This window comes from Oryzias melastigma, unplaced genomic scaffold, assembly GCF_002922805.2.
Source record: "Oryzias melastigma strain HK-1 unplaced genomic scaffold, ASM292280v2 sc00461, whole genome shotgun sequence".
Taxonomy (NCBI): domain Eukaryota; kingdom Metazoa; phylum Chordata; class Actinopteri; order Beloniformes; family Adrianichthyidae; genus Oryzias; species Oryzias melastigma.
Genome location: NW_023417056.1, coordinates 2,057 through 11,573, shown reverse-complemented (window position 1 = coordinate 11,573; position 9,517 = coordinate 2,057). Strand labels below are relative to the sequence as shown.

At 46.3% G+C, this 9,517-nt stretch overlaps 1 long non-coding RNA gene across 1 annotated transcript; it reads left to right on the top strand.

Annotated features, from left to right (window-relative positions):
• The first annotated feature begins 639 nt into the window (after positions 1–639).
• Positions 640–9,304, top strand: LOC112142347. The gene is made up of 3 exons (XR_002918576.2): positions 640–814; positions 5,797–5,973; positions 9,137–9,304. It is a non-coding gene; the product is annotated as an uncharacterized LOC112142347 (long non-coding RNA).
• The last annotated feature ends 213 nt before the right edge of the window (positions 9,305–9,517 follow it).

Sequence of the window (9,517 nt, the reverse complement as noted above, 5' to 3'; positions counted from 1 at the left end):
AACTGCAGATTTAAAAGGACAAGCGATTGCAGCACATTTCTGACCCATAGAGCAGAAGCTCCTTATGAACAGGTGTGAGGAGGTCAAACTATGGTGGACTGACAGGTTTTTCCCACAGATCTGGTTCTGGTGCTTATTTACTGAGCTTGGATCAGTACCAGATCTTTCAGTTCACGTAGTTTTTAGGTCGGCTTTTAGTTCTCCGTCTGTATGCTTCTAAAGACAAAATCTTTGCTGGGTTAGATAGAAGAGCCTCTGGAGGTAGTTTTTATACATGACTGGGGGCGGGGCTAAAGGGTCAAAAGAAGCACTGTTTGTAGTTCCACTCAATAACTAAACTTAACATTTTTAAATGACAAGAAGAATGAAAATCATAAGCAGGTTTGTTCTGATGTGCTCTGGGGACAAGGCTGATGTAAAAAAAAACTCCAGCTGTAAAAAAGCCAGTTTCTTAAAACATCAGTTGAAATTTTAGTCTTGCAGAGCATTCATCTTAGACACAAACTACTGAGCTTCTTGCTAACCTGGAGGTGTTTCTGGTTCGGTCCTGCTGCTGAAAGCTTCTCTGAGCCCAAAAGCAAGTTAGAACTCCAGCTGTTATCACTGCTCCAGAACACACTTTTCTGTCTGATTTCAGGTTGATAAATTGCAGTTTGTCAGAAATCAGCTGTGAAGTTCTGGTCTCATCTTTGAAGTCCAACCCATCCAACCTGACAGAACTGGACCTGAGCTGGAACAAGAACTTCCAGGATTCCGGATTTCTTCATCTGTGTAGTTTTCTAGAGCTGCCAGACTGCAGACTGCAGACTCTGAGGTCAGTAAATGAGCTGAGGTCCCTCAAGGATGAGAAGAAGGTTTCAGGTGAAGAACTTTCTGATGTTTCACTGGAAGATTTTAAATAAACAGATGTTTATATAAGAAAGGTATTTTACATATTAATGAACATTTACAATTATATGTAAAATATACCAGATTTTAGCCATAGAATAATTCACAATTACAGTCCACTGGCTTGTTATCGAAGAAGCCATAACAACAAAACACAATGAGTGGTAAACCAAAACAGTGTACTTTCTGACAAATACACAAAATCGAAATTTGGCCAAAAAAACCTGATCAATACATCCCTAGTTAAAATGCCTCAGAGTTCTTGCATCCCCTCTTCAAAAATCAAAAAATTATTTCTCTGTAGCAAAAATCCAGTTCACCATGTTTACAATCCTGGTAACCTGCAGGTGGAAAAGAACAAGAGTAAGTCTGGATGTCACATCCCCTCACGACAGAGCACGACAGTGGCTGATTAGGCACTGACTATTTCAGACTCAGATTTACAAACATATGAACCCAATATACTTACCAACGGCTGATTGCTTTTCATATCTCATATCAGTATCTTTTTATAAACATAGAAGATACAAATTGGACAGAATAGAGATTTTGAGTAGGCCTACATTCAAGAATGAATTGATTAGAATCATTCATTCACCGCTTTGTCCCTTTTGGGGTTGCGGGGGTGCCGGAGCCTAATCCGGCTACTGATGGGCGAAGGCGGGGTTTACCCTGGACAGGTCGCCAATCTGTTGCAGGGCCTCAATCACACAGACATACACTCTCACATTCACACCTAGGGGCAATTCAGAATCACCAATTAACCTATGAATCATGTTTTTGGACAGTGGGAGGAAGCCGGAGTCCCCGGTGAAAACCCACGCATGCACGGGGAGAACATGCAAACTCCACACAGAAAGGTCCCAAATCCCCCAGCCGGGATTTAAACCGGGGCCGTCTTGGTGTGAGGCAAGAGCGCTAACCACTGCGCCACCGTACAGCCATTGATTAAAATCATGTAAATTTCATTTATAGAACAGATAAGTGAACAAATATTGGAGTATGCATCTCATACTGGAATGTGAAGCACTCAAATACAAATCCATACATGCCCACAAATGCAGACTAAAACCTTTAAAGCAGTAAATTAAAAAAGCAAAGCAGCAAGTATTAAATGAGAACTAACACGAGCTCACACGTAGGAGTTAAAGGTCAGGTGCGAACGCAGGAGTTTTTAAGTGACTTTAAAGGGGCCCTACCATGAAACTTCTACTTTTTGAGGTTTTAAATGCATTTTACTGTTCATTCCTCTCTATAAAGGACTCCAAAGTTCCATTTTGATCCTTCATGCATTTAAGAGTAATCCTCTAAAAACCTGCACTGTCCTCAGCAGCCCCTCCCATACCCACGAAAACGAGCAGTTGGAAACGTGCTGACGTATGATCTATGTCAACAGCTCCCTCAAGAGTCTGTTCTGACAGCTCCGCCTCCAGACTAACACAACTTTCTATTTCTCCCCTTATCCAGTGATTATCAGCACAAAAACCTTTCATTTAGATGCAGAACACCGTATATCTTCCAGTTGTGTCCTGTCTTCAATAAATTCCAGTTCAAATAGGCACTTTTTACGTGCCGCTTCTTTATCAATTTGTTTGGTTGGACTTTTGGATCAAACCACAGTGGCTCTTATTTGATTGGATGTTGTTCTGACATCACACACATATTCAAACAAACACAAACAGAGAGACCACAGCGCTGGGTTTGTCGATATACGTTTTAATCATTGGATTTGAGGGCTACAGTCCAAGTCAAGTCCCAAGTTGTTGATGTTAAAGTCAGACTCAAGTCACGAGTCAACTTTACTTTTGGTTAGTTTAAAATCTATTGCATTTTTGTTTGCCATCATGTTTTTGTGTTCAAAGACAAATGATTTGAAAAACAGAGCCCCCTCCACGAAGGCGTAATGCTTTTTCCTTTTTGGGTCGTTACCATTTTTCAGCCTAAAATTTAAACTGAATATTTAATCTGTCCATCTCTCATCAGAACGGGTCCCACCTGATTGAATTTGCCAAGTTCCCAGAACTCCAGCTTCCATCACTATTCCTGAACACACTTTTCTGTCTCACCACTTCCGGGGTGGGTTGAACGCTGGCGCGTCTCTGGCTGCCGCTGCTCCCCTGGACTATAATTAAGTCAATTTAAAGTATAACAGTGGACCTTGTTTTTTTTTTTATTTTTCTGGCCAAGTCGTGGATTCTTTTTTGTTACCTCTTTTTTCCACCAACTTGTGGTCTGTCACCGGGATCTGATCACTTCTGATTCAGACCAACATCCAGTCGTGAGTGAGAGCTAGCCTGCCTGCTGGTTTCCCCTCACGTCTGCAACTACGTGGATAAACTCTGTGTGGATTTTACTCGCCTGGACCATCCTGTCTCTGGTCAAGCTTCCACTGACAGCTCTCCTCCACTACTCTGCTCTCGACTTCGCCAAACTCCGCCCGAGTCCACTTGATGCTCCTCCGCCAGCGTTACTCCAGCACCCGGACATCCTGTATCAGCCCCGTCAGAGATACATTCACCGCGGCTCCCGACGGATCCTGCAGGATGGTACCTCCAACTCAATCTGGTCTTTCTGGTCCACTACCCGACGTCCTCTGAGGAACTCCCGCCGCCGCGCAGACCCTAGCACGCTAGCTTGTCTGGCCCTGGCAGCTAACAACATCGCTGCTGCAAAGCTATCCAGCACCACCGCCAACTTCGGTCTCCTCAACGTCCGCTCGCTCACGAGCAAGGGGCACCTCATCAGAGATCTCCTCATCGATCAACACTTGGACTTCATGTGTTTAACAGAAACCTGGCAGCAGCCGAATGACTTCACCTCCATAAACGACGCAACTCCTCTGGGGTTCGTTTACATCACGCACCCCAGCGTCTCAGGGCGAATGTACACCAACCATATTTCTCATTACAATGATTCCATCTCCAAGGCAAAAATCACTTATTTCTCTGGTCTAGTAAACTTCTCAGTAGGAAACACAAAAGTCATTTTCTCTATCCTCTCCAAAACAACAACATGCCCAAATTCACTACCCCCCCACCTGTACTCCCTAGATTTTTGTAACACCTTGGCATCATTTTTCACATCCAAAATTGAGCAAATCCACCAGCAACTTCAGCCTTCCTTAAGCCAAAATACAATCCCTGCTGCTCTGACTCCCCCACTACTTTTATTTTCTGATTTTAACCTCCCGTCAGTTAATCAAATTACTGTAATTATTGAAAAAATCAACACCTCCTCCTGCCAGCTTGATCCTATACCCACACTGCTCTGGTCAAGGCTGCTCTCCCTTCTCTGTCCCCACTCATCACCAGCATCATTCACGCTTCACTTAAGACTGGAACTGTCCCCTCTACTCTCAAATCAGCAGTCATCATCCCCATACTTAAAAAACCTGGTTCAGACCCCTCCAACCTCAATAATTTCCGCCCAATGTCAAACATCCCATTCATCTCAAAAATTCTGGAAAAAACTGTCGCCGCTCAACTCCGTGCTCATCTCTCCAGCAACAATTTATATGAACAGCTCCAGTCTGGTTTTTGCCCCCTCCACAGTACAGAGCCCTCTTCAAGATCACCAATGACCTTCTCCTTGCTGCAGACGCCGGTTTAATCTCCATCCTCCTCCTGCTAGATCTGAGTGCGGCGTTTGACTCCATCTCCCACCCAATCCTCTGGACAGACTTTCCAATATTGGCATCGCCAACCTACCCCTCAGCTGGTTCCATTCCTATGTCTCGGGTCGCACGCAGTTCATCCAGTTAAAATCATTCACCTCTCCCATGACCCCCGTCACCACAGGTGTGCCCCACGGCTTTGTCCTGCCCCTGGTCTTCATCGTCTACCTTCTCCCCCTCGGTTACATTTTTCGGAAGCACAACGTCCAGTTTCATTGCTACGCGGATGACACCCAGCTCTACATCTACTCCAAACCTGGCTCCACTTTTCCACCTTCCTCCCTTTCTGAATGTCTACTTGAAGTCAAGTCCTGGTTCACAGCAAACTTTCTTAAATTAAACTGCAATAAGACTGAACTTCTCATTGTTGGCACAATTCCATCCTCAGTAAAAACTGTAATTTCTCTCTCTCCCTCGACAACTCCTCCATATCCCCTTCCCTTCAGGTTAAGAGTCTGGGTGTCATCCTTGACAGGACTCTGTCCTTCTCTGCCCACATCAACCACATCACCCGGACCGCTTACTTTCATCTCCGTAACATCCGTCGTCTCCGTCCCTCTTTCACCCCTCACTCCACAGCTGTCCTGGTCCACAGTCTCGTCACCTCCCGTATTGACTACTGTAACTCCCTTCTTTCTGGACTTTCTCAAAAAACCCTCTGTAAGCTTCAACTGGTTCAGAACTCAGCTACTTGGATAATAACCCAAACCTCCTCCATTCAGCATAATACACCCATCCTACAGCAGCTCCATTGGCTACCAGTATCTCTCCGGATCACCTACAAAATCCTCATTTTAACTTTCAAAGCCATCCACAACCTCGCCCCTCCGTATCTTTCAGGGCTCCTGACTGTCGCTACTCCTACCCGCTCCCTCAGATCCTCTTCCTCCCTCCGACTGGGTCCTCTATGATCACGTCTCATCACCATGGGGGTAGAGCATTCAGCACCTCTGCCCCACAACTCTGGAACTCCCTCCCCTCTGATCTACAAAATATGGACTCGCTTTCTTAATTCTCCAAACACCTAAAAACTTACCTCTTTCAGACTGCATTCAATACCTGACACTTACCTGTAATTTTAACTGTTGACTCACTATTGTGTTTGTTTTTTAGCTGTTTTGTTTTTATGCTATTGTTGTGTTTTTATGTTTTTATTTATGTACTGTGAGGCAACCTTGAGTGCCAAGAAAGGCATTTACTATTTAAAATTTATTATTATAATTTATTATTTTCAGGTTGATGAACTGCAGTTTGTCCAAGAACATCTGGAAACCTCTAATCTCAGCTCTAAAGTCCAACCCGTCCAATCTGACAGAACTTGATCTCAGGTGGAACAGAGACCTGCTGGATTCAGGATTTCCTCATTTGTCTGGCTTTCTGGAGAGTCCAGACTACAGACTTCAGACTCTGAAGTAAGAATCCATGTTTGTCACTGAGACGGTGGGGGGATTTTTTTGGGGGCAGAAATGTCCACATTCAGAATCAGATCTGCAGCAGCATCTTCCTGCAGCCGCTTGTTCTCTTCAAACATCTGCAGATGATGATGATGTTTTTGGTGTTTCTGGAGAATCCAGAACGATCATTTATAGAATTAATGTCTTCTCTGTCTGATTTTGGGAAAATGTACAAAGTGACAAAGTGAACATTTCAAAGACTCATGTGAGGGGTAGCTGTGATGTAGTGGTAGAGTGGTTGACTCCCAATCAGAAGATTTTGGGTTGGATTCCCACCTTCCCCGCCCATGTGTCAAAGTGCCCTTGAGCAAGACACTAAACCCCACATTGCCTCTGGTGCAAGGTTTATATGTCAATAATGAATGTAAGATGACTGATTTATATGAGATGGAGATGGAATTCTAGCAGATTTTAAAAAATCTATGACTTAGGGCTGGGCAATATGGCCAAAAAGTCTAATCCCAGATTTTCATTACAAATTTGATTTTAATTGTTTTTTTCACCGTCCTTTGACTTTGTTTAACAAAGTTACAAAAGACAATATTTTTACATAAAACTATTTTATTTTCACATCAATGAAAATTTTCTTGAAGTACAACTAACCGCCTGGTGTGTGTGTGTGTGTGTGTGTGTGTGTGTGGGGGGGGGTGTTCTGTAGGGAACGGGGGTCCCATTAGGTATGGGGCCTGGGGGGTCTGGCGCTTTGTGGTCTCCATTGAGACATCGGTCCAGCCGCTTCGGTCCCGTTGGTGCCTGACCAGTGCACCCACAGGAGAGGTGCTTGGGGACGGGAGCTCGGATTTGTCCCTGGGACTGGCTCCTTCTGGGCTCCTCCCTCCTTGCAGGGGGTGTAGCGCCTTGTGGGTCGGTTCTCGAGGGGTGGAGCCCCTGGGCTGGGGGAACTTTGACCCAACGTGGGAGGGGGGCAGGGGGACAGGGGCCCACCATCGAGGGTCAGTCTGCCAACTGACTCCAACATATCCCCTACCTCATATAAACATGCAATCAGGTGAAGGGGAGGGTGTCTGTATTGCAGTGCACTGCGGGGGGTGGACTATTTGCCAGTGGCCCTCCTCCTGTGGCCGCTGCATGGTTTCGCCCCTCACCTTGGTTTTATTTGCACCTTAGACAAGTAGGACCCCTTGGTGGGGGGTTGCTTGGACATCACTGCCAGCAAACAGTCGATGTCCTCTCAGTGCCCTTCCCGCCAATTTTAACTGCACCATAGACATTTAGGGCCCCATCTCTGGTGGGGGGGACCTCGGCCAGGTGGTCTTGTCTCTTGGGTGCCAGTCTCCTGGGCCCAGCGGTCTCCACGCCGGGAGTGGGATCCTCGAGATTTAAGATCTAGCAGGGGATTAAACTACATCGGAGCCTGGGGGTGTCCAGGTCTCGGAGGTGCGGAGTCCGGTCCTTGCTCTTGAGAACTAGTCCTCTCCAAAACTTCATCAGTGGGTGTGCCTGGTCGGGCCATGTTTACATCACTCCTTGGGACCTCCGTTTCTCTTGAGTGCCCCTCTCCTTGGAGGGGGTGGGCGTGCCCTGCCTTTCTCCCCCCCTGGACCTCTTGCGGCAGGGGCGGGTGGTTGTCTGGAGTATGGGGTGGGTCGCCCTTGGGGGGCCCTGGCTCGTACCTGGGGTGGGGCGGGGGGGTCCTCTGCGCCGCTGGGTGGTGATGGGCTGCTCCTCGGGGGTTGGGGGGCTCTCCGGGGGTGGGGTCCCGCGTTGGCCCTCCTGGCGGGGTGGGGGGGCTGCTCCTCTGGCTGGGCTGGGGCCTGCACTCTCTGTGTTCCTGTGTCTTTCTGCTCTCGGGTGTGTGGGTCCTCTGCGGTGGCCCCGCGTGTCCTGGTCTGGGTGCTTGGCGGGATTGCCCGGTGAGCGGTTTCTCTCTGCAGCTCTATGGTGGGTGTTGGGGGGGTCCTGGCTGCAGCTGCTGCCCCGGTGGGGGGTCTTGGCGTGGGGATGGCCGGGCGCTCTCCCCCTGAGTACATTCCATCACCATCCACCTCAGCGAAACATAAACACTCACCTGAGCACAGGTATCAGCTCACCTTAGGACTAACCGTTTGTGTGACAGAATGAAAGTCTTTATCTGAATGGGTTTTTATGATGGAGTGTGTGAGCTGCAGTTGCACTGAGTACATTATGACTAGTTTAGATGTGGAGACTATTTTGGCCAACAAGTGTGCGTTTAACTACAGTGTGTGTGTGTAGACAGGCCCCGCCCATTCTAGTTTGTTACTTAGTCCTGGTTGTTTCATGATGTTGCTTCCTTCTGTTGCCATCTTCTTCTTTCTCTTTTTTCCCAGCCCCACCCCGCTTCTTCTTTTCCATCCGGTCCAACAAGGAAAAAAAAAAATAAAGTAAAACTTAGTCAATATAAATAAAGTTTAGCATGAAATACAACAGGGGTTTATACTCAATAAACCCCATGTTGTGACTGTAAAATCTGCCCAACACTAGAGACTCTCAGCCCACATCTGTTGGCTCAGCGGTTGGACAGGAAAAGTAAAAAAAATAAAAAATAAAAAAATAAATAAAAGGACAGAGTTGTGAAAACATAAAATATGGGGCAAAATTTGGGGGACTTCCACCGCTTTTACATTTTGCTTCGAGATTGTCCATATTGCAGGTGGCAGAAGAGCGCTAATGAACAGTAAAAATACAATAGAAGAAAAATCTCCTCCCTGCCACGGCATGCGTAACCGCACTGCTCTGGTGTGGATACCACCTGCTGAGCGTGTGTCCATACGCCAGTGTGGAAGCATCTAGAGTCCGTGCAAGCGCACATACCTAGGGTGCCACGTGCGCATGCTCACTGAGTTTCTGCTCGTGCGTGAATATTTCTGCAAATGAAAATAAAAGACAAAACAAAGTAACAGACTGCTGCAATGTCTTTATAAGACAGAAGCGCATCAGACACACAAACTGAACTCACCAGCTCCTCAGAAGCTTCAACAGGAAAGTCGCCTCTAAATTTTTCATTGAATAGATTTTGTGATGATGATTTATATAAAAATTGATCTGTTTTAGTAATTTTGAAAATCTGGTGAAACTCTGTTTACTTGCTGGAACTCCAGCGGTCATCACTGCTCCTGAACACTTTTCTGTCTGATTTCAGGTTGAAGGACTGCAGTTTGTCAGAGATCAGCGGTAAAACTCTGAGTTCATTTGAGAATCACAACCTGTCCAGTCTGACAGAACTGGACCTGAGTGAGAACAACATCCAGGATTCAGGATTTCTTCATCTGTGTGGTTTTCTGGAGAGTCCAGACTGCAGACTGAAGACTCTGAGGTCAGTAAATGAGCTGAACTCCCTGAAGGATGAGAAGGTTTCAGGTGAAGAACTTTCTGATATTTCACTGGAAGATTTTCTGAACATTTTTTGGATCACAGCTTAGAGTCAGTTCAGCCGTCTGATGAATTTCTCCAATAGCTTTTCTTGATGCTATGACCTTTTCCAACAAGGTCAAAGAAAAGAGGAAAAAGAGACTAGAGTGAA